This window comes from Herpailurus yagouaroundi, unplaced genomic scaffold (genome assembly GCF_014898765.1).
Source record: "Herpailurus yagouaroundi ecotype Mexico unplaced genomic scaffold, PumYag 180, whole genome shotgun sequence".
Taxonomy (NCBI): domain Eukaryota; kingdom Metazoa; phylum Chordata; class Mammalia; order Carnivora; family Felidae; genus Herpailurus; species Herpailurus yagouaroundi.
In genome coordinates this window covers 21,605,993-21,631,225 of record NW_024412411.1, presented here as the reverse complement: position 1 = coordinate 21,631,225, position 25,233 = coordinate 21,605,993, and the positions used below count along the sequence as shown (strand labels likewise).

Sequence of the window (25,233 nt, the reverse complement as noted above, 5' to 3'; positions counted from 1 at the left end):
CCTCAGACTTCAGAGAGTGCCCTGAGGCCAGCCCGCCTCCAGTCTCTGCAGAGCCCTGGGCCTCTGGGTTCCTCCTCGCAGGCTTGGTTTTGTGTGTCTGACTCCTGCTTTCTTCCTTAGAAGAAGGGACTTGAGTCATCCCTGGGCCCGGATGAACCTTCCTGCGGCGTAGAGGACCTACGGAGAGGCTCTGTCCCTCAGCTGTAAGGGGTGAAGGGGAGGTGGGGGGTTGGCCAGGAGGTGGTTGGTGGGGGGGAGCTAGGGGGGGAGCTAGGCTGACTTTCATTGATGAAGAAATACAGTTTTTAGCTCTTCTTAGGACAAAATTGTGATGCGCAAAGCTCTGATTTTAGGACGTTACTCGATGTAAATGGGTATATTGACCTCTCTCTTTCTAATTCTGTTTGCACTAAACATCTTTACTACACAATTAGCACCTTATTATGTACTGGCTTCACCAGTAGCGCCCGAGTAGTGTCAGCCCTGGTGTAGAAAGAAGAAAGATCATTGGCCTTGGGGTCTGAAGAGTAGTAAGTAGCTTAGCAGTTGCGTGTACAGGATTTCTACTTAGTTTTAATATTTAATCTGTTAACTCTTACTGATTTTGGACCTGGCACCCCCCACCCCCGCTGCCCTTGGGGCCTGCCGAGTGTCCTTCCTGATTGGTCCCCTGTGCCGTTGGTGGACCACTGATTGATCTGACTAGGCCAGACAGGCCTTGCTCTGAAGTTTTTATTTTTTTTTAAGTTTTTAAAAAATTTTTATTTATTTAGTAATAAGGGCAGAATTTATTGTGAGGCCGGGATGTCCCAGAGGCTCTAAGACCATAATTGCGGCCGTGTAATAGGATGTAAAATGGGGTTTTTCCACAGAGCCTCCAGTACTGGGGTATTCCATACTGAAGTGAGGCAGCCTCCTGTGTGAAAAATACAAAGGAAAAGCGTGGAACTTGTTTTACCACTCTTGGACCCCTCAGCCAGATCAAAGGTATTGGGGGTGGGAGTCAGACTGTGGAGAGGAAGAGGATTTAATGGAGAGATGTCTTTGGAGACATCTGCCATCTGTCCCATTGTACCCGCCATCATACCACCGAGCGTCTGCCTGAGGAGAGCAGAGAGGCCTTGTGGGCATCATTTTAAGCTCATCTCCCAGAAGTTTTGAACTTGAGGCCCAAGAGCCTTTCTCTCTGAGGTGGTGAAGCCGGAATGGGGCTCTGGAGCTCTGGTGGCCCAGATTTCCTGTCTGGAGGAGAAAGCTGGCCTGCCAGGGGGGTAGGAGGAACCTGCAGGCAGAGAGAAGCAGAGAGAGGAAACATCTCTGTTCATCTGCGAGTCCCCAGCTACCCTTCCTATGACAAAGTTTCTCTTTTGCTTTGGCTAATTGGAGGTGTTTTGTTTAGTTGCTTACAACCAAGGGCCCCAAATAATAGACATTGTGATCTTCAGCAACCACTGAACTTCTCTTAGCTCATCTTTTTCCTCATGTGTGCAATGGCAACAATAATTTCCTCATAGTTACTGGAGTGTTCAGATGCAATAACACGTAAGTGAAAACTTTGGGGGAATTGTAATGTAGGGAGCACAGAGGTTGTGACAGCTCTGTGATTTATTTTATTTTATTTTATTTTATTTTATTTTATTTTATTTTACTTTTTAATTTACATCCAACTTAGTTAGCATATGGTGCAACAAGGATTTCAGGACCTTAATGCCCCTTACCCATTCAGCCCATCCCCCCTCCCGCAACCCCTCCAGCAACCCTCTGTTTGGTCTCCATATTTGAGTCTCTTATGTTTTGTCTCCCTCCCTGTTTTTATATTATTTTTGTTCCCTTTCCCTTGTGTTCATCTGTGTTGTATCTTAAAGTCCTCATATGAGTGAAGTCATGTGATAGTTGTCTTTCTCTAATTTCACTTAGCATAATACCTTCTAGTTCCATCCACGTAGTTGCAAATGGCAAGATTTCATTCCTTTTGATTGGCGAGTAATACTCCAATGTGTGTGTGTGTGTGTGTGTGTGTGTGTGTGTGTGTGTGTGTGTATACACACACACACACCCCACATCTTCTTTATCCATTCATCCATTGGTAGACTTTTGGGTTCTTTTCATACTCTGGCTATTGTTGATAGTGCCTGTGATCATTTTATTAACTACTTGACACTAATGAATGACTTGATTGTTCTGAAGCTGTTTGTTTCATTGTTTAACTTAAACATTCTTTCAGAAATAAAAGGTGCCCTTAGCATGTTCCATTTTTTTAATCATAGAATTAAAACAAGCGTAACCTGGACTTAGGTATTTGTAGAAGTGAGTGAATGGGTCTTGGTAAATTATGGCCTTTTCAAGCCTAATAAAAGCTTCCTCTGAGGTGAGCTCTAAATATGTCTTGGTGAGCACTGAGTATGGATTCCATATCTATGGGCTGTTCTCTGCACTTCTGTGCCAGGGAAAATAGTGTTGAAATTTTAGAGTGATTGCACATTTATTTGGCTTTGAAATTAAGTCGTCTTGGGTTTGAATCCCGAAGTTTCCACTTACTAAACTATATTGTCCTTGAGCCTCAGTCTTGTCATCTGTAAAATAGGAATAATCCAACCCTGCAGATTGAGAATTATAGGAGATAATGTACTTACGGTCCTTGGCCATGTCTTGTATGTGGTAGGTGCTGAGTAAATGGGGCTGTTACTATTAAAAAATGAAAGGTTTAGTTACAGTCTCAACTAAAGGGGGTGAGACTAGAAAAATATGAATTCGAATTGACATTTAATAACAAAATCAAATCAGCACTATAAAAATCAGTTTATCAACTATTATTGGGTGTCTCATCTGTGCGAGGGCTGTGGGTGCGGTGTAGATCAGAAGGTGTATAACACCCTTCTTGTTTGTTGGGGGAACAAGTCATGTACATATAACAGGTAACACGCAAAGAGTTGGACTTTGGAGGATGACTGAGGATTGGAAACTGGGAGGCATCACAAAGAAGGAACTAGAGCTGATGGAAAAATGAGGCAAGAGAAGCGATATAAAGAATTAAACGTTTAGAGTGATCTTTAGAAAAGGCCAAATGATATATACACATTATGCCTCATTCCCCCTATTTTATGTTTCCTTTGTCTTCCTGATTCCATGCCAGACCTGCTTACTGTTTCTGATCAAGATGGTGAAGGTCCAGACCCGTAGCGCATTCCAGACTTTAACATTTTTTTGAAGATTCATTTTCTCTGTGAACAGTTGGCTTTTTGTTGGCCCACACCCTTCAATGATCAGAATTCTCCTGGCACATTCTGCCTCCCCCCTCCCATTTGCTCTGCCTTATTTTGGTTTCTTGCAATGTAAGTGGCCTTTTGGGAATTTTGTCATGTTGAATCATGGCCACTCATGCAGCAGATGTTTGTTGAACACCTACTATAGGCAGCAGGCAAGGCAGTGTGCTAGGGAGGCTTGGGGACTAGAAAGATTGATGAGACAGGGTGGTCCCTGCCCTGAAGTAGCTCACTTAGTGGAGGGAACAGATGGGCAGATGGACTCTAATTAAATGTGATTAGTGCTTTATGTTGGTCAGATAAGGAAAGACATTTGGCAGGAGCCCCAAGTCCCCAAGTCCTCCTGCAACCACTTGCTGCTGTGCTCGCTTCATGAAGGTCCACCTCCCTGAGCACAGTCTGCAAAAATGCATTCTTTATTAGGTCTGCAGTTCTGATGTGAGATTTCTCTGCGTGGGTCCCTGCTTGGTGAAGTGTTTAAGTGAAGGTCCCTTTTGTCACCCCTACGCACATCCTCCTCCGGGCAGGAAGTCTAGATGGGAAGAAAAGTCTAGACCCAGGAGTCCGATCTCTTCCTGTCCTCCCACACACTTACACCTGCATCTCCCCAGGCTCCCCTGTCTCAGAAATGGCACCACCATCAACCCCGAGGCCCGAGAGCCCTGTGACACCTCCCGCTCTCTCCGCCCTATACCTCATTAGTCACCAAGCCCCGTCAGTTCTGTGTCCTCCTCCTGCTCTCCTCCGCTGCCACCCCATCCGGGGCCTCCATCTCCAACTGCGGGTCATGATTCCGGTTACTGGTTATCGGGTTCTGAAGGTAATTGAGAGTTCTTTACCAGCCGAAAGTGTGTGCGTGTGTGTGCGTTCGTACATACATACTGGGTTGTAAAGTGTCTTTCCTATTCTGTAAGTTACGGTAAAAAAAAAAAAAAAAAAAAAAGTTGTAAAGTTTCTGTTTGACAGACATCTGTACTTTCACGTTGAGCTGCAGCCACAATAAATAACTTCTTATGAGGCAAATTGGATGATGTTCCCTAGAGCAGAATCACATACTCTTAGGAGAGGTACAGTCTGTGTGGTCACGAGGTCTGTGCCGCCTGGTCCCTGCTGGCCTCTTGAGCCTTATAGCTCTTTCTGTCTCATGGGATTTGAGACCCCTTGGGGCCTCTGCATGTGTTCCCCTGACCTCTCAGACTGAGGCCTCTCATGACCTGCCCCATGGTACCCGGAACTGCAAGTTCACAGCACTTACCAGCACTTACTACGTCTATAAAGAAACAGTTCTTTGCTCACTAGACATCTGTCTGGGGGCAGGGTCACAGGCTGGCTCACATCCTCCGTCCCGAGGGCAGGGTGTGCGATGTCAATCAATGGATGCCTCCTGGGTATTCTGTTAGCTGTGGATGGTAAAGGAAGGCAGGAGTCTCATGTTTGGCAGCGTTGACTGTATCTATCAAAATATTCCTCACTCTCTTTTTCTTATCCAGCCTTTCCAGAAAGCATTTCTTTAATTGGCCATGTTTATTCATGTCGACGGTTCAGAATCTTTTGAGTGGGTTTTTTGTTTGTTTGAGATTATCTTTTAATTCAGTGGATTCCCAATGTCCTGTTCGAACTGGGTGAAGAGCTGTTGGCCCACATCTGTTGGGCGGGCCCTCAGTCTCCCTTGGGATGGGCAGTGTGGTCTTGTGAAAGAGTCCTAAGCCCCCAGGTCAAGTGAGCGAGGCCTTGGCCACACTGGTTCTTTGCAATTCAGCTGTGAGACTGCTTCCTGGGCCACTAAATGGGGGTGATGACAGCATACCCTCTTCCAGCCCGGCTGATCATGGCAGTCAGGGGGGAGATCAGTCGTGTGGAGGGTACATGACGTAGCAGTGTTGGCTGTTCAGGAAGGTGGTTTGGTTTTTTGGTTTTTGGTTTTTTTCTCCCTTCTTTCTTGGATCTCCTTGTGCTTTGCTTGACAATGTTCCTTTGTTATTGGAGAGATCCTACAGTCCCAGTGGTTTCAGGCCCAACCAAGGTCAAGGGCAGTTCTCTCACCTGTCGAGTGAGTGTAGCCTGGGCCATAGCCATTCAGATTCTTTCTCTGTGTTCATATACTGGTGACTTTTTTTTTTTTTCAACGTTTATTTATTTTTGGGGCAGAGAGAGACAGAGCATGAAGGGGGGAGGGGCAGAGAGAGAGGGAGACACAGAATCGGAAACAGGCTCCAGGCTCTGAGCCATCAGCCCAGAGCCTGACGCGGGGCTCGAACCCACGGACAGTGAGATCGTGACCTGGCTGAAGTCGGACGCTTAACCGACTGCGCCACCCAGGCGCCCCTACTGGTGACTTTTTAAAATGTTGATATTTGACCTTGGGGCCTTTCTGGCTTTCATTAAGTGCGATGACAACTCTGTAGTCCTCTTTGGCCCCAAAATCATAACTAAAGTGAAAATACTCACAGCTTTTTGTTTATTGAGTTTATATGCCAGATGTGTGCTCAGAGCATCTGCGATGCGTTACCTTTCCTCCCACCCACTTGGTGGAGTAAGTGGCAGATTCCTTATTTTGCAGAACAGGAAACTGAGGTCCAGTGCATTCTAGAAACTTACCGAGATCTTCTAGTTGGAGTTTTCTACAGCACCCCATTCTCATTTTAGTTACCACTACCCTGTTATCCTTTTTTAAAAATGTTTATTTATTAATTTTGAAAGAGAGAGAGAGAGAGACAGAGAGTGAGTACAAGGAGAGGAGGGGCAGAGAGAGGAGAGGGAGGATCCCAAGCAGGCTCCACACTGTCAGCGCAGAGCCCATTGCGGGGCTCGATCTCCCAACCTGGAGATCATGACCTGAGCCAAAATCAAGAGTCGGACGCTTAACTGACTGAGATGCCTAGGCACCCCTCTTTTTTTTTTTTTTTTTCCTTCTTTTAATTTAGTTGATAATGATCATAAGCTCCTTGAGAACAACTTTCGGTAGCTGTGTTTTGTCTATTCTATACTGTCTGCATTCCTGATTGGTGTAATCCAGGTTTTTCTGGGTGAGACACTTGCTCAGGAGGCCTGGTTGTCTGGTCTGGGCCTTCCCATCCCGTACTGGGTGCTGCAGGGCTGTCCTTGGCCACGGGGGAGCTTCCTGCCCCATCTGTTCCTGCCCCACCCCCCCGGTGGTGGAGTGTGTGCTGTGCCGATAGGATGGAGTGCACACTCTGGAAATGGGAGCTGGTCTCCCCTCTTCCTGACTTTTTATTTCTAAATGCTTCTGTTTGTCTTCTCTGGGCCACATTCATTTTCCCTCTTTACTGCTGCAGTTTATTGCTCTTTGCTGGCTCCTTTATTTTTATTTTCTAAACTTGCCTGAAATGCATCTTGATTTTGGCATCTTCAGATGTTTAGAGCCCTGCACTTTGTTGCTGATGATTTCCCTCATTTTGCAGAATTCCATTTGGTTGCAAGTCTGTTTTGCAAGACTCTGCTTCTTTCCTTTCCATCATTAAATTTTAATATATTTTTTTTCTGTTCCTGATCTTTTATAGAAATTTGTCTTCCATTTGTTTAGATTGTTCTAATGGCCCTTCCGTGTGTTACCGTTGGACTTCCCATCAGACTGACTTGTTTTGGGAATTGTATGTTCACGGAGCAGAGGGCCCCTTTATGGTGTCCTTGCGCTTTCTAAAGGGCAAATCTGTCCATATCATGTGGTGCTCTACACCGTTCACTGGCTCTGATAAGATCAGTTCTGAACACTTCATCGCTGTGTGGGAGACCATGGGTGTCCTTCCCTGCTGCCTCTTCATCCACACCTCACCTGCCATGACTCCCTGCTCCCCCGTATACCAGAGCAGCAGTTCTCAAACTTCCTGTTTCATAACCCCTTAAAAAATTCTTAACAATTAATGGCTTCCCCAAAGAACTTTTAGTTATGTGGATCATATCTAGCAATATTTATTATATGAAATCCAAATTGAAAAGATTTAAAAATATTTGTGAAAATTAGTTTAAACATAGTCGTAATAAACATGATAACATAAATTTGTCATGAAAAATAACCATTTCCAAAATAAAAACGTTTAATGAGAAGAGTGACATTGTTTCACATTTGTCCAGATCTCTTTGATGTCTGCCTTCATGGGAGGCAGATGGATTCTCATAAATGCTTCTGCATTCATTCTGTTGCAATATGTTGCGTTGGTTGAACTGTACAAAGACAATACAACCTTACACAGATACGTGGTTGGAAAATGGAGGAGTATTTTAATAACCTTTTCAGTTAACTGTGGTAGTCTTCTTTTTTTTAAATATGAAATTTATTGTCAAATTGGTTTCCATATAACACCTAGTGCTTGTCACAGCAGGTGCCCTCCTCAATGCCCATCACCCACTTTCACCACCCTCTCACCCCCCATCAACCCTCAGTTTATCCTCAGTTTTTAAGAGTCTCTATGGTTTGGCTTCCTCCCTCTTTTTTTTTTTTCCCCCTTCCCCTCCCCCATGGTCTTGTGTTAAGTTTTTCAGGATCTGCATAAGAGTGAAAACATGGTATCTGTCTTTCTCTGTATGACTTATTTCACTTAGCATAACACTCTCCACTTCCATCCATGTTGCTACAAAGGGCCATACTTCATTCTTTCTCATTGCCACGTAGTACTCCATTGTGTATATAAACCACAATTTATTTATCCATTCATCAGTTGATGGACATTTAGGCTCTTTCCATAATTGGGCTATTGTTGAGAGTGCTACTATAAACGTTGGGGTACAAGTGCCCCTATGCATCAGCACTCCTGTATCCCTTGGGTAAATTCCTAGCAGTGCTATTGCTGGGTCATAGGGTAGATCTATTTTTAATTTTTTGGGGAACCTCCACACTGTTTTCCAGAGTGGCTGCACCAGTTTGCATTCAACTGTGGTAGTCTTTGAAACTACAACAGAGCTTGACAAGTGATAGTTTCCTAAAGGTTTGTTGCAGCTGAGAATCTGAAACCATATCAGTGAACTTTTCATACTTTGTAATGTTAAAATCTATTGGTCCATCTTGCACTTTGGAAGGATCTTTTATGCATTTTGAAACATCATACGTTAGCCATTTGGAAAATATCACTTTTGTTGATGTTACTACCACTGTTATCTGAAAAGTCTAAGAATTGGGATGCTCCAAAGCTCATAGTGACTGACACAAGTTTTTAAAAATGTTAGTTTTTGAACTGAGGTTTGATGGAGGGTGGAGGGTGGGGAGGGTGGGTGATGGGTATTGAGGAGGGCACGAGGGGAAGGTGGGTGATGGGTATTGAGGAGGGCACCTTTTGGGACGAGCACTGGGTGTTATATGGAAACCAATTTGACAATAAATTTCATATATTAAAAAAAATGTTAGTTTTTGCTTGAAAGCTCAAAAAAATTTTTTTAGCAACAAACATCATCAACTTTCCTTGAAATAACGAGCCTACTTTGTTCATTTTTGAGAAAATTTCTACAGGTACCCACGTCTGAATAACCATAGGTTTTCTATTATTCTTTCAAATAAAAATGGTGCTCCATGGAAAAGAGTGGCTAATCCGACTTGCAGCTCAGTCACGCAAGTGCTGTTCTCTTCCCGATAACCATCACACTTTGGCTGGCAGCAGAAGGGCTTTATAGGTCTTACTATTTTGTCAGATGGGATATTAAAACGATGTGTACTAAAGAGTCAGTATTTGATACAATTAATATTTTTTTTTAATTTTTTTTTCAACGTTTATTTATTTTTGGGACAGAGAGAGACAGAGCATGAGCGGGGGAGGGGCAGAGAGAGAGGGAGACACAGAATCGGAAACAGGCTCCAGGCTCCGAGCCATCAGCCCAGAGCCTGACGCGGGGCTCGAACTCCCGGACCGCGAGATCGTGACCTGGCTGAAGTCGGACGCTTAACCGACTGCGCCACCCAGGCGCCCCTACAATTAATATTTTTTACTGCTTCATCAAGGACATTCTTAGGTGAAATTGACTCTTTTTTTGTAAACTGTGAATGTGTGGCAATAGGCCAAAGAGTGTCTGCTCATATGGTCCGATGCCACTCCTTGATTCTTGCTAAGGCACCAGCAGCTTTACCCACCCTTTCCTTTGCACCATCAGTGCAGGTGTCAACAGAACTTGAAGGTCGTTTTGACCTTGCGGCACCCGCAAAGGTTCTTGGGCCATACTTTGAAAAGCAGACTGTCTTCATTCATCTGTACACAATGGACTCTCTTGCTTCCCATCTGCCTGAAACACTTGTCTTCACCAACTCTCCATCCTTGCGTGCAAGTGTATATACACACATACCTACATATACGTATTTATATATATATATATATATATATATATATATATATATATACACCCAGCTTTACTAATCATGTGTTCACGGGTCTCTCCCAGTAGACTGTAGACTGTGAGCCAGGTTTCATATTTATCTTGGTGGCGGTAGCTCCAAGTACTATACCTATTAAGTGCTGACTCGTTCCGTGTTGGCTCTTTTCATCATCATCGTATCATTATTGCAAGGGCTCAATAAATGTATTTGAACAAATGAAGAATTTGGGTTAGTAGTTTTCCAGAATTTCCTCAGAATATTGGTTCTCTGTGATGTCAGTAAGCGTTAAGCTTGAAGGGCATCTGTGGTTAACTCGATTTAGGGATGCTCAGGCAGGTTTTTAGTTGAAGGATTTCTCAGATCCTTCATTGTATAATGTGCATTGTGAATCTTGAAGGGGGGTAGAAGGCAATAGACTGTAGTATTTCCCAAGTTGAATAACATGTGAATGTCCTTTTCTTGGCGTATCTCATAGAAACAGGTTTCTTAGAATTTTCCGTGGGAAATCATTGTGTAGCCTGACTTTTCCACTTTTACAGATGAGGAAACTGATTACCTGTGTTCATTCATGCATTAATTTATATCTCAGATATTTTATAAGTACCTTCTAAGATTAGGTGCTAGTGGATTTAGACATGCAGTGCAAGCAAAAAAAAAAAAAAAGACTTGGAGAAAACGCTCATATATTATTTGTATTGAGTAGATGGTCAGGTCGGAGATTCAAGTATGCATCAGCTGGTCACCTGAAATTACAAGTGGTATGACAGGGATATGTAGGGAGGTACACAGCACTAAACCACTTGCCTTTTATCTTCTCCATTTTCAAGGCTCAGCCCATCCTGTTTAGGTATTCCTGTCTACACTTTGCCACTGCCGGTATCCCTGTGATCCAAATGACTAATGAAGATCATTAGGATGTGGGCCATTTGCCCAAACGTATCATCTGAGAGGATAGTGTGTCCGAGATAAGGTCTTTTAAAATGTCAGCCAACCTCCACTTAGTGCCTGGCACATAGTAGGTGTGTGTTTATGTTGATTGGCTGAACAAAGAACGAATGCACGTGCCCTGAAAAATCTGAGACTCAAGGACAGATTCCACGCTGTGGTCTCATCACCCCAGTGCCTGAACTCGCTGCACTGTGCAGGGTGAGCTGAATAAAACCAAATGATGTGCTGTTCATGCTTCGCTGCTCTGATCTGGCGCTTTCTGGAGGGGACTAGTGACTCTTCCCTCCTCTTAGGCTCAAAACAAAAGGCACAACACACCCTACTTTCTATTTTGATCCGGTACTGCCCAGACATGGGGGAAAATGTTAATACAGTCTTTATGCGAATATATTTAATCAAAGGGCGTGATAGCGATATGGTAAAATTGGCCTTTGGTCTTCTGATTGCCTGGACAGATGACAGCAGGAGGCTTTGGAGTCAGGACTTCAGTAAGAAGCTTAACCTACTGTTTAACTTGCTGTTTCATTCTATGAAGTCACCTACAGAGAAGTCAAACATTTACATGGTTATTAACCAGTGCCTTTGGTTCTTGGCATGCAGCTCACACTACTTTGGGCTGGATGAGCTCTGGGAATGCAGAGAAGTCCCCCTTTTCCCCACTCCCCTCACCCTCTCATATGGCTCGATGGGCAGGAAAACATTTGCCAGCTCAAATTATCCTTTTGCTTCAAAGCCTGAAACTTTTTCAGCCACATTATGTTCCTACCAGAGTCTGAAGATTAATAGGCTTTAGAGAGGCCGAGGGTTGAGTGGAGTCACTTCAAGAACGGCTTGCATCTGGATTCCTGATTTTTCAGGTGTTGTTCTGAGACTGAATTAAGAAATGTTATACTTGGGGAGTTTTGGCCCTCTTGATTTCTAATTTTTGTGATTGAGTTAGAGTTGCAGAAATATCATATGAGTTGCTAATTTAAAAAAAAAATAATTTTATTTCCTTTGTAAAAGTAATTCACGCTAATTGTAGAAACTTGGAAAAATATCAAAAGGCATAATGCTGAAAATTACCCATAATTCTAGTACTCAAGAGATAATCACTACAAACCATTTTGTTGTATTTGCATGTATTTTTGTATGCATAATTAAGATCATTGTGTATAAATTTCAATTTCTACTTTTGCTATTTAACATAAGAATATTTTCTCTTGCATTGAGAGCAGTACAACATAGGAGCTTATGTTAGTTTCTTGTGGCTGCTGTAACAAATTGTCTCCAATGGGGAGACTTAAAACAGCAGAAATTTATTCTTTCACATTTCAGGAGACCAGAAGTTCAAATCGAGATGTAGGCAGGGCTGTGCTCCCTCTGGGGGCTCTAGGGAGAATCCATTCCTTGTCCCATGCAGCTTCTGGTGGCTGCTGGCATTCCTTGGCACGTGGCCTCATCTCTCCCTTATCAGCCTTTGTTTTTACATGCCTTCTGTGTGTGTGTGTGTGTGTGTGTGTGTAATCTCTGCCTCTCATGAGGACACTGGTGATGGCCTCTAGGGTCCACCCAGATAATTGAGGCTATCTCTTCATCTTAAGATTCTTATCTTTTTTTTTTTTTTTATTAAAAAAAATTTTTTTTTTCAACGTTTATTTATTTTTGGGACAGAGAGAGACAGAGCATGAATGGGGAAGGGGCAGAGAAAGAGGGAGACACAGAATCGGAAACAGGCTCCAGGCTCTGAGCCATCAGCCCAGAGCCTGACGCGGGGCTCGAACTCATGGACCGCGAGATCGTGACCTGGCTGAAGTCGGACGCTTAACCGACTGCGCCACCCAGGCGCCCCGATTCTTATCTTTTTTAAATGTTTATTTTTGAGAGAGAGAGAGAGAGAGAGAGCATGCATGAACAGGGGAGGGGCAGGGAGGGAGGGGAACAGAGGATCTGAAGTGGGCTCCGTGCTGACAGCAAAGAGCCTTATGCGGGGCTCGAACTCATGAACTGATATCGTGACCTGAGCTAAAGTCAGACGCTTAACTAACTGAGTGACCCAGGCACCCCAAGGTTCTTATCTTAATCCCATCCGCAGAGACCCCTTTTCTTCCTTTTTTTTTTTAACGTTTATTCATTTTTGAGAGACAGAGATAGAGTGTGAGTGGGGGAGGGACAGAGAGAGAGAGAGAGAGAGAGAGAGAGAGAGAGAGGGAGATGCAGAATCCAAAGCAGGCTCCACGGTCTGAGCTGTCAGCACAGAGCCCGATGCAGGGCTGGAATTCGTGAACCGCGAAATCATGTCCTGAGCCCAAGTAGGACACTTAACCTACTGAGCCACCCAGGTGCCCTAGAGACCCTTTTTTATAGAAGGTAACATGTACAGGTTCCAGGGTTAGGTCATGATATCTTTGGGGCCAGTTTTTAGCCTACCACAGGGTTTAAGAGCATGGACTTTGGAGTCAGACTGGGTGGGCTCAAACCCCAATGCTGTCTCTTACTAGCAGGATTTCCTTGGGCAAGTGTCTTAACTCTTGGTGTCTCCATTTTCTGATCTATAATGTGGGAATAAGAAGCTTGTGATAGTGCCTGGGCCATGTAAGGATCAGCTGTTATTCTTAGAAATGTCATTTTCATGAAAAGTTCTTTGTAAAATGTCATTTTAATGTCTGCGTAAATCCTTATTTATGAATATACCATAATTTATCTAATCATTTCCTTTTGTTGGCTATTAAGTTTATTTCCAGGTTTTTTTTTTCTTATCAGTGTATAACACTGCATGGATACCTTTGAGCATTAAGTTTGTCCTCGCTTCTGATTCATTCCCTAATGCAGAGTTCTGAAAATGGAATTATAATGTCAAAGGGTTTGTACTGTTTAAGCTGCTTAATAAAAATTTCCAAATTGCTTTCCAGAAAGATTGTGCCTATTATACTCCTACCAGTAGTTGAATGATGAGAATGCCCATTTTACTGTGGCCATACCTGCATCGAGTGTTATCATTTTAAACATTTTCAGGTATTTTTGACATCGTCTGCCCTTTAAAGCTGAAACGTAACATAGCAAAGGGACTCAACATAGTGGTTCCTTTAGCAAGGAGTATTCTTGCAAGGCAAGAAAACTTCTAATGAGAAATGATGCCCTTGCTTTGTCAAGTCTCCAAGTGCTTTCTCCATTTTGTTATGAAGCCTGAGTGTTTTCCTGAGTGCTTTTGAGGTTACAGGGAGGGGTGTTGGGGAGAGGATATGTTACTGGCAGGACAGTGCTAGGTACACAAGGATTTTAGCAGAAGAGTTGCATTTCTGATCTCAAACGTGGACATTGAAAACTCTGAAAACACTTGAACAGAACACAGATCAATTTAATTACTTTACAGCTAAAGCTGCTTGAAGGACAGAAAGCTGGGGTAAGGAAGGGCCAGCTATTCCACTGCCTGCCAGAGAATGTGGGAGACCAGCTTGGGAAGGGCTGACGGAAAGTCTGTACCTGTTCTTGTACCCCTGCCTCCTGTTAGCCTCCTTCCCTTTCCTGGGGGCTGCCCGTTGCAATCTGATCTTGTCCAACCCAGGCCTCAGGGCTGTAGAGGAAGAGTGAAAGACAGGGTGGGGTCTTCTTTCCCCCAGTGGTGATCTGATACGAGTGTTCAGTGCATACCGGGTACAGCTGGTCACGCACAAATTCGGCAATATCCATCCCAGTTATGGGGTGCTAAGTGGTATCCCCGAAGGTGTGCCCAAATCATGTTACCTTTCTTAGAAAAAGGGTCTTTGTAGACGTGATTGAAAGAAGGATTTGGAGGTGAGACCATTTTGGATTATCCAGGAGGGCCTTAAGTGCCATCACAAGTGTGCTTATAAGAGAGAGAAAGAGGGAGATTTCACACACACACAGAAGGCAGTGACGCAGAGGAGAGGTGCGGCCACAAGCCAAGGAATGCCGATGGCCACCAGAAGAAGCTGGGAGAGGCAGGGCACAGATTGTCCCCTAAAGTCTCTGAAGGGATTGTGGCCCTTGCCTCCACTTTGATTTCAAGCCCCGAGGACTGTGAGAGAATAGATTTTTGTTGTTTTGGGCCACCCAGTTAGCGAGAATTTGTTATGGCAGCCACAGGAAACTCCTGTACCAATCTGTGCTTCGCTCAACGAGGATGCCCCGCTCACCATGTGCTTGGCTGTGTGGAAGTATCGTACGTTGTCCCAGCTTCTCAGCGTCTCTGATTTCTGTGCTTACCTTGTCGTGAACCAGCAGCGAAGAGTTGGTGGATGACCGCCTTTGAGTAGCCGTGGGGTCTAGTTTCCCTCGTTTCGTGGATGAGGAAACCGACGCCCAGAGAGGAAGTGGTGGGACGGAGATGACTGGTGGGAATGGAGAGACTGTGGAGGGCTGTGGTAGCGGCCTCCTGGGGGCCAGGCCTGGGCTCAGCAGCCTGTTCTGACGGTCAACTGGTGTCCCTGCTCCTGCTCAGTGAAAGCCTACTGCGCTGAGCTGCTTAGAAGTTCCAGAAGCCAGGGGAATCTTGTGAAGCCTCTGCTGCCGTTAACCAATAGCAGCAGGCAAAGGATCCTGTCAAGGGTAAAGGTTGCCGTTGACTTAATTTCTAGTCTCTGTGGTTTGGGTCATGTTTTCCCTCTGCAGCCCATTTTTAAACTTCCTACATTTTCTGAGTGGTAATTATTTCTTAGAGAAGGAACATGGGATTAGACTACAATCATCTTGACTTCTGCTGTTTGAATGCAGTCCATCCAACTGAACTCAGCATTCAGGGCCCCTGAAGAACCTTGCCCTTTCCACTCCTGCCTCTCACCCCTCCCTTCCCCACATCTTTATCTCTGAGCCTCACCAAGATTGTCACTCCCTGGCAGAGGGGGAGGAAGAGGTTAGATTTATGAAACCTTACAGTGGGTGAATTCATGGTTGACCAACTCAAGAACCAATGGAAAAATACGGCAAGGGGATAGTAGGCATACATATTTGAAGCTTTCAGAAGTTCACATTCATTAAAATGGACTATAAAAGCAGCACAAACCGCCTTATCAGTCACTAGTATGTGAGCTAAGTCATCTGGTCTACCACCCAGCCCAGCTAAGCCACCAGATGACTATAGCCACATATGTAAACCAGGCAAGACCAGAGAAAAACTACCTGGCTGAGCCCAGCACTAATTGTGTTGACCCACCAAACCATGAATAAATATAATGTTTATTGTTTTAGACCAAAAAAAAAAAAAACCCCCACAGTAAATCAACTTTCAAATTATTACACTCAATTGTTCCTTATTTGCTATAGACACTTTTCAGTCTCCCACCTCCGTATTTTCAATTAAATTCTTATTTGCTTTGCTTTGTTATGGGAAATGCCCATATTAAGAGCCCCTTTTCCCCAGTGTCTGGGCCTCCATCTTAATGTTTAATACAGCTGGGATTTTATGAATTATATCTGTTGGATCTCCTCTCTGGGTCTCACACACCCCTCTCATCCTTCGCTCTCAGCTATTATGGGACAGTACTTGAGAGTCCCGGGTCACTTTCTCCCATCTTCTTTTATTTTTCCCAAGACTTTGTTCCAAAAGCCTCTGTTTCTTCACCCTCTACTCTGTTCTTTTTCTGGTCCTGACCCTGGATCCATCATTCTTAAATCGTTGATTCTCGGTCGCAAGGAACAGAAATGCTCTCAGGCCAGCTGACCTCAGCAGAGGGTTTGTTGTAGGAATCTTGGGAATGCAGGGAGCATAGTGTGACCAGCCTGCTGGGGACTGGAGCGGGAAGGCCCCTTAATCCAGAGGCTGCATGTTGTACAGTCCTGCTCACCTCCTGTGTGTGTGTGTGTGTGTGTGTGTGTGTGTGTGTGTGTGTTTCCCTGGATAAGGGCTCACCACTGCTCGCCTAAGTTTGCACATCTTCATCCTCAGGTGAGCAAGGGAGGAAGCAGTGTAGCTGACCCTGGCGAGAGTCCCTCCCCAAGCCAGTCAGTTTGGGGAGGGGAGCCACGGGACCACCCTCTCAGCGTGGCCTGGCGGGGGGGAATCCCCAAAAAGGGGTCTGTGTAGGGGTAGCTCCCCAAAACCTATGATACCTCTTATTTTGATTTCTCAACAGGAATAACCCAAGTCACCTTTACTGGAAATCAGTTTGCTGAAAGCCTTGAAACTTGCAGTTCTTGGAGTTGAAGAAAAGGTAAACAGAAGGAAATTTGTACCTACTAAAGTTCTCTTATGAGGGAAACCATTGTTGGGGAGAGATTACTGTACCCCTCATTCCTCAGACATGCCCAGTCCTGTATGTACTATTTGCCCCCATGCTGTCTGCCTGGCCAGGTTCCTGTTGATCCCTGAAGGCCTTTATCAGGCGTCACTTCCCCAGAAATCAGGCCTTTTTTATCCCCTCCCGGCTGATAGCGCTTCTCCTGTTTTGGAATCCCCATATCCTATCTCCTCACTGGCAGGTACCATAACGAGCTTTACGTTATCACTTGTGCCCCTCCCCTGTCCCATCTTCATCCGTGGCTCCTTCTCTGTGAACCTCCCGTCACCACCATCTGGGTATTTCCACACCTGATTATAGTTGTGTGTTTGCACGTTGGCCATAATGAGCTCTTGGAGGGTGCATCTGAGTTGTGCCTGGATGCTGAACAGAGTCTCATCTCAGCCTTCCCCACTAGACAGGCAGTTCCTGTATGGATTCACTCTGCACCTTTACCACTCCACCCTTGTTAGGGGCCTTCACTATCATTTTCAAATCGATTCTGTTCTTTGAGCATCCATCAGAAATTGCTACTCTCTAGATGTCCTTTCTCTTTGGGCTACTGGTGACATGAAGCTAATAGCAAAGCTTCTGTGTCTGATTTTTAGTTTTTATGGGCAAATATGGGCCCACATTAGGAGCAGTAATCCAGAAATTGAAAGGGAGGGGAGGTGTCCTCCCGTCTGCTGGATGGCAGACCTCCTCCTCCATCCATCTGTATGATCTTCTGAGCTGCTTCAGTCAGCAAACGGTTGCATCTTAACCCACGTCCCTGCTCCAGACCTTTTGCTTTAAGCGAATGAGTCAGCAGGTTCCTTTTCCCAAACTGTTTACTGCACTGCTAAGTCTCCTCAAGAAGTTTCTTATTGATCTTCCCAGTTTATGGGTCACCGTTCACATAGAGTGCTTGCCCGCCCCTCTCCTCCCCTCCAGTAACCACAGTGGTCTCTTACCTTTGCACGGGGTGCTTCTACACACTGCACCAGGTCGTCTTCTCCCGCCAGTCCTAGGGAACAGGCAGGGGCAGCTGGAACCTTCTCACATTCAGTCAGGAACAGGCTCAGAGCAGTTAGATGTCTTGCATGGGGTCATGTTGCGGGCGTGAAAGGAGTTCAGCTTTTCCCTCCCCTGCACCGTCTTGGCCCTTGCCCTGGAAAGCCACTGCTGCCATCACGAAACCTGGGGCCCTGTCTCTTCCCCAATCCCGGGGTTCCTCCCACCGAGAGGACCCTTGACCCTCTGTTAAGACATGCAGCCTGACCCTGGTGTTCCCCCCACCCCAGCAGGGCCACTTTCTTGAAAAAGTAGTTCTCTTCCTTCCAGGACCCTCCAGTCAGTCCTGTAAGTTTTATTTTTGTTTGGGCTTATTTAAAGGCAGGAAATTTAATTAGTTTACATTGATGCTTACTCTAGGAGTAAACTGAAAGACACTAACAGGGGTTTCATCTCGCTGTATCTAATGATGCCCCCCCCCTTCTCCTTTAAATAGTTGCAAATGCTTCTGTTAATCAAGGCGGCAGAGCACAGTGCTTTATTGCCATGTGGAATTGTTTAGTTCACTGTGATTTTTAAAAAATGGCTCAAATTTTAATTAGAAGGCAGATTGTTAAATGACATTTGATTTGTCCTTTGATGGGGGACTCGGAAAACAGACCCATCATGATAGGAAAAGCAGGTTCTAGTCCAGAAGGAGGCATATTAACTTAAGAGCAGGATGTGATTTCAGTGAGTCATTGTTTTCCTAAAATAGGCTGTCTTCTCTGGTCTTTTGTTAAGAGAGAGAGAGACCTTTCTCTGCATCTGATACCACCTTAGATTAGCATTTCCCTAGGAGAGACTCTAACTTGGAACCCCCTACGCGGGGTGGTACTCCCAGTGGTATAACCGGCAGGGCACAGGACTAGGTACTAAGACCTTCTGCTGGGACTCCGTGAAAACGTCACTATCGAGAAATCAGCAAACCTATTACGATGCTTGTAATTGAAGAAAATATTGGTCTACATACTTTACTTCCTCTTGTGGTAGGATGCAAAATGTCATTTATCACGTTACTGTTAAAGTTACTGCTTTCCTGGTCCCAAAGCTGGTATCGGCATCACTACTGAGGGTCATCATAGAAGCGGCCTGCGTGGGTGAACTTGGCACCATAAACTCCTTATGTGGTGCCCCAGCACAGTAGCAGGACATCCAAGCGCCTCGGAGGGTGGTGGGAAGGGTCACCAGTGAGCAAGGCCCAGGCGTCCATCGTTCCACACGACTCCTCTTGCTTTATAGGACATTTTATACCTACTACAGCAGCTAGGTAACTTGAGTGTCTTGTGGGTACCCCAAGCTCACCGGGTCCACATTTTATCTCTTGGTCTCTTTCTAACACAGCCCCTTTGCAGACCTCCCCTAACCCCCATCTCATTAGAGTGCGCAGCTGTTAACTCACTTTTTCAAGCCAGAAACCGGGGAGTCGTCTGTTAACACTCACCTTTCTCTGCCTCCAGATCCCCAAGTCCTTGAGATGCCCTTAATGTAGATCTCGAATTCATCTGTTGCCCTCCCTTGTCCACCCCTGAAGTCCAGTGACACCAGTAGGCCTTCACTGCAAAGGCCTTTGAATTGCTTGCCCTGTTCCCACTTTCCTTCCATTCTGCTCATCACTTTGGACCCAGAGTGGTCTTTAAAATACTTGTCATGTCACCTCACTCCTTGCTTAAACCTGCCAGTGACCTCCTCCTGCACATGGATGAATCCCAACATGCCTAGCATGGCACACGGAGAGGATTGCATGGTCTGGGCCCCAGGCCTGGCGAGAGGTCTCACAGCATTGGTGACATTCACGTTCAGGTAGCTCGTGAGACACTTTAACCTTTCACTCTTGACTTCTTCGGCAGGCTGCAATGATTCTGATTTTCCAAGTCATTTGTCAGGCTGGCAGCTGGCAAAGGTGTACTTAGAATGGATGCTGTGTTCTGGAAAGTGATACAGGGAGTGATTTCTTCCTCCAAACCCCACAATATCAACTTTTAGAATACAGAGGTGGGCCACTATTTCATTTGGAACTTTAATAAGCAAATAACCAGTATGTAATCGGCTGGAATTTTAATACCCCTGCTCCTCTCCAAGTAGCCTCCCTTCCAGATATTTCGATGTAAAAACATGTGCAGCCTTTAGGTCCAGAAATCATGATTGAAACTTGGTTCTAAGTCAGCAGAAGAAAAGACTGACATTCTATAGGGGAAAAAAGAAACTAAATATTAGTGCACAGCTTTTTCTTTTTAAACACCTTTCTCCTACCCTGAAGCCTACTTGTTTTCTTTACCTTAACCTGAACTTTAAAAAAAATTTTTTTTAATTTATTTTTGAGAGAGCGAGAGCAAGCATACATGCTCATGAGCAGGAGAGAGGGGCAGAGAGAGAGAGAGAGAGAGAGAGAGAGAGAGAGAGAGAAAGAGAATCTTAAGCAGGCTCCATGTGAAGTCTGATATGGGGCCCGATCTCACGACCCTGGGATCATGACCTGAGTAGAAGTCAAATCGGCTGTTCAACCAACTGAGCCACCCAGGCACCTCTAACCTTGAGTTTTTGAACCATGTACACACAAACACACTTGAAAAGGGAAATCTGTCTTAATTGAGTGACACTCTCTGCTCTCCTCAGGCCTTCCATTCAAGGTAATTAATGGGAATCCTGAAACCCCAGCTTTAGTTCTGGTACACTATGACCTCAAATTCAGACAACTTTTCTGTGATCTTGAATTTGAAACTTATAATGATTCCAGGTTGATAGTTCGCTCTGATGTGTTGCAAGCAAATGGGCATACCAGGCAAGGTGATGCTAATACAGTGTGATGGGCACTATGATGTTGTGTTACCAGGTGTCATGGGAGCACAGAGATGAGCCCCTTATCCACCTTAGGGCCTGAAAAGTTGTGAAATGCTCTTAAGAGAGCATGGCCCACGAGATGGGTCTTGAAGGAGGAGTCTGCCAAGTGGGAGGAGTGACCAGGAGAAAAGAGGTGGAAAAGGGCATTTCAGACAGCGGCATGGATGGAGGCCCGCGAGGTCAGCAAGAGCGTGGCACAGCCAGAGAGCTAGCTGTACAATGGTTGTGGCCGCTACAGGTAAAGGCATGGGGGTTGGGGGTGCTGAATGGTGTGCCGGGGGCCTGATCGTGTGGTGGAACACCCCCGCGGGAGTCTAGACCCTGTGGGTTCCTGGATCAGATCTGTCTTTTGCAGTCGGGATTCTGTAGGCTTGGTCTCTACCTCCAAGGCCTCTTGCCAGTGGCGTTGGTCCAGTTCGGAAGGCCGCACACAAGGCCTTTTATCAGGTTTTGCGGGTACGGGACTCAAAAATTCCAAGTTTAAGGTATGTTGTAGGCTGTCCGCCAGGAATCGCAAAGACATTTTTAGAAGTTCCCGAAGTGTGATCGGCGTTAAGTTACAGCCCCTCTGGCGTTTATGGATGCCCCTTTGGGGTCCGGCCGCCTTCCTGTGCTGGGAAGCGGTGCGCTTCAGGCTCCTGTGCAGCACAGACTCACAGGCTGTTGGATTTCCTGTAGATGCTGGAAATGGCACTGTAACCAGGCAATGTCAAAACCGTCTTGAATGACCGGTAATTTGCAGTTGCTGGGAACCTAGGTGTTTAATTAGCAATGACTCCTAGCTTGGCTTTCTCATTGTTAGTTTAGCATGATTTGGTTGGCGGTTAACCTTGGAGTATACAGCAATGCATATGTATACCAGGGATGTGTTTTGGCCTAAGAGTTTCCAGCAACTAGGCTTTAAAACATACACGAGGTTGAGACGAGTCATCCCTACCCCTTTGCTGAAGAAGATGCATACATCTCCTGCATTTGCTCGTGGGGACGGGCAGGTTGTAGCATCCTTTCCCTGCCTCTACAGGCAGTGATTTTAGAAGGATTTAGACATGTTTGTGCTATTTAGGGCTCGAGCAAGCAGGAAGGTAAGGCAGGGATACGCAGGCTACGAGGCTGTTGCAGAAATGCTCATGAGCGAAGAGGGGAGCCTGACCTAATAATGGTAGTGGGGGTGGAGAAGGGGGGATATGTTTGAGAGATGTTTGGGATAAGGGGCTGGAAGTACTCAGGGAACAATTTGATACTGGGACTTGGGGGTCAGGGAGGTATCCCGGAAAACCTCAAACTTCTGGTTTGAGCAACATCACTAAGAGGAACGGGCTTCTATCATACGGCGAACACTTCCGGAACCCCTCGTGGGGGAGGCAGACAAAGAATGATTCACTCTTTGAAAAGGCAAAACGAAAGCAGGGCCATTTTCAAGGCATAAGAGTAGGCAAAAGGGTAACTAATTTTGGCTATGGGGGTCGGGGACATTATCTGCACAGCAAGAGTGTGTAAAGCTGGCCGAGATGAAGAGACCTGGGGGTAGGCGCATGTTGTTTTGTCTCTGCGTTCAGAGGGGCAGAAGTGTGACCGCTTGAGGTGATGTTGGGGGTGGGGTTGTGCTCGGCATTCAAGGCCTAGAAGGCCAGGCCAAATGTGCACTGTGTTTTGTTGGCCCTGGGGGCCACTGAAGGCTTGGTATAGCTAGAGGACCAAGATCAGACCTTGGATTAAGTGAAGTTACTCTGGAGACTGAGGAATCAGAGGTGGAGACAGGAAGACATGTGGGTAGAAGGCAGTGAAGACTTCACGACAGCGAGTTGTTGGCTGGGTTTGCCTCAGCTAGCAGCAGCCACACGGCGGTCTACAGGGACCCGGCACCTTGCGAGCCAGTGGCACTTTGTGGAGTCTGCAGACAGGCCACTGGCAAAATCAGTCAGCCTCGTCTTCAAACTGCAGGTTCTATGTATGCCCTTTGCCCAAACCATCCTCACTGACTGTTAAGTTTGGTAAAACAGCCTAAGGGTCAGCAAAAAAAAAAAGTCGCATTTAAACTAAAGATCATTTAAACTAAAGATCAAATATGTATCCCTTTGTTAGCGACAAACTCAACTCCAGCAGGCTGAGGTCATTGTCCGATGGGGTCGTTCTCCTTCCCCTACTCCCAGATCCGTCCTCCTGGAGCCTCCAGGGAACATTGATATGCGGCTGCCTAAATATTTAGCAGCTTAGTTTATGGTCTGCCTTTTGCAGAATATTTGAATTTGGGCAGCAATCAAGGCCTGCAGTGAAGCACAAATAATAGGCCCTGAGACAGTCGCCGGTGGGTTTGTAGAGCCCTTTCTGGATTGAGCTTCTCACCCCTCCGCTCTTCCTCATGCTCGGGGTGGGGGTTGGGGGGAGGCAGACAGGAGCTGCATCATGTTTCAGGTGAACTTCCCACACATCCTTCTTTGGGGCGGGGGGAGCTCCTGCCTCCGGGTCTTTGCCCTCCCTGTTCCCTTCCCGGCACCCCCCTTCCCCTAGCTGTGCTCAGGGCTTGCGGTACTTTTCCTTCAGGCCTCTGCTCTCTGCTCAGATGCAGTCCCTTGTAACCAACCCTCTCTGTCACAGCAGGTCCCCTACTGTCATCGTGCGCTGGCTTGTCTTCCTCATGGCACTTTGCTCCTTGACATATTACATCTTTGTCTCTTGTCTGACTCCTGCCCGTAGAGTGTGTGTTCTGTCGGAGCAGGAACTTTGTTGTGTTCGTTACTCCATCCGCACTGCCAAGACAGCACCTAGCTCGTGGAGGTTGCCCTGTACCTGGGGGATCAGCGACCCCTCAGGGGGACCAGTCCGTTAATCAGTGTGCATATTCCCAACATGTAATCGGTGCCTGGTACCTGGTAGGTGCTCAGTAAGTGTTTGAATGAATGAGTTGGGGAGCGGGTGACTCTGCGTGTGACTAACTAGTCCCCCGCGCTTGGGTGCTCAGCAAGGGTTTGGCGGATAAGTAACTGAATGGATGCGAGAGCTTGCCCGCCTCTGAGACCTACTCTCTCGATGGGGGTGAGCCCTGAGATTCGTTATTTGAGGACGGCCCAGATGTAGTCTTGGGTGCAGGCAGTCGCTGTTTGTACTTGAAAATTCAGTCAATACCTCACTCTTTCTCAGTTTGTCTGCCATCAGCCAGGCTCTGTAATTAACTTGCTGTAATTTAGCTTAGAGATGAATTTTTCATTTTAAAGATGCCATAAACAACCAGCGCTTATGATATCTGGGTTGTTAATGAAGTTCATGCCTAACAGAACACGAGGACAGCGTTACGGGCTGAGGAAAGAAAGGGCCGTTAGCCCACACCTGGGCGTAGAAGCCGGAGGACAAGCAGATGAGTCCTGGCCGACCGTGGTTCTCTATTCCTGGGGTGCTTCAGAGCGTGGGGGCATCCAGGCAGAGCCCCGCTGTCTGTGAGGGGCGCATCTTCCTTGGGGTCACATTTTACCCAGAGATGTGGAGAACGTGATGTTTCAGGAATATTGAAAGAGGCGAATTCCACACTGCTTAGTGGTTAAGAGCAGGACTCTGGAACCAGACCGTCTGGGTTTCACAGGGTCTCACCACTTACTCGTGTGGTGGCCCTTCCTGGGCAAGTTACCTGACCTCCCCAAACCTCAATTCTCGTCTCTCAGATGGGAGCCTGTGACACAGGCGAGTCTCCTGCGTGGGGACACTGTCAGCATTCAGTGACAGCCACCGCAGGCTTTCATCACAGTGCCATGCTCATCTTGAGGGCCAACGTTATATATGATTGCTTGACATTTTTTAGGTAAAAGAGGACACAAATGAAATTTTATTCTTGCAGTGGCTCTGCCCCAGACCTGGCCTCCAGGGGTGAATGTTCATTCACATCTGCCGTATCTGAGATGGAAAAGTTGGCGAAGCACCACCTTAAAAAGACCGAATGCGCACCACTGGCTGGGCTGCTCGTTTTCATGAATTTCCCCCCCAAACTTGCCTCCTTCTTAAGCTGTCACAGAGTTGGGCTGTCGTTCACAGAGTGGTAGATTAGCGATGCTTACTTTTAGTAACTGCTGTCTTAAAGTACCTAATTGAACAGCAGATGAAGTGAGGGAACCTATAGGTTTGGATACAGAATTGCCACCTAAGGAGTCACTGTGCTGGGGAGTCACTGCGCTTACAGGAACTGTAGCCTTTCTGAGTGCTGGGACAGACCTGACTTGGTGCTCGCGTTTCATCCATAAACAAGCCTGTTACCCATCAAGGTGAAGACCGTCAGCGTGGAACCCTGGTCCTTTGCTTTCGTCTGATTTCTGAATCTCTTCCCATTAGTCTCTTGGTTTTCCCTCACGATGGAGAACTCCCTCCTCCAGATGTAGGCATCTTCTGTCCTCCATTCAGGTCTGTCTTCCAGAGCACAACTAAACCTGGCCCTTCTTCAGCATGCAACCTTGGTTCTTTGTGATCCGCAGACCTCCGGGCCTAGCGTTCACACAATTTCACGGGGAAATGAGATTTTTAACCATTTTAGCGGCCCTCGCTATGCGGAGGTCTTCTCAATGCAGTGTTTCTCAATCTGTCTACTGACTGTACAGACTGATTGTCTCTTTTAGTGGACTGCAGTGGGCATTTTTTT

The 25,233-nt window shown here is 46.1% G+C and overlaps 1 long non-coding RNA gene across 11 annotated transcripts in view; it reads left to right on the top strand.

Annotated features, from left to right (window-relative positions):
- The window catches only part of LOC121039417 (uncharacterized), a 66,337-nt gene that overhangs the window by 28,344 nt on the left and 12,760 nt on the right, over positions 1-25,233 (top strand). For 6 of the 11 annotated variants that reach the window (XR_005794765.1, XR_005794759.1, XR_005794760.1 and 3 more), the window contains exon 2: positions 16,599-16,676. This is a non-coding gene — a long non-coding RNA (uncharacterized LOC121039417). Of the gene's footprint in view, positions 1-6; positions 204-1,244; positions 1,543-4,061; positions 4,084-11,362; positions 11,385-16,598; positions 16,677-25,233 lie in introns of those variants that run through there. The other 5 variants (XR_005794768.1, XR_005794758.1, XR_005794761.1 and 2 more) reach the window with 5 other exon arrangements.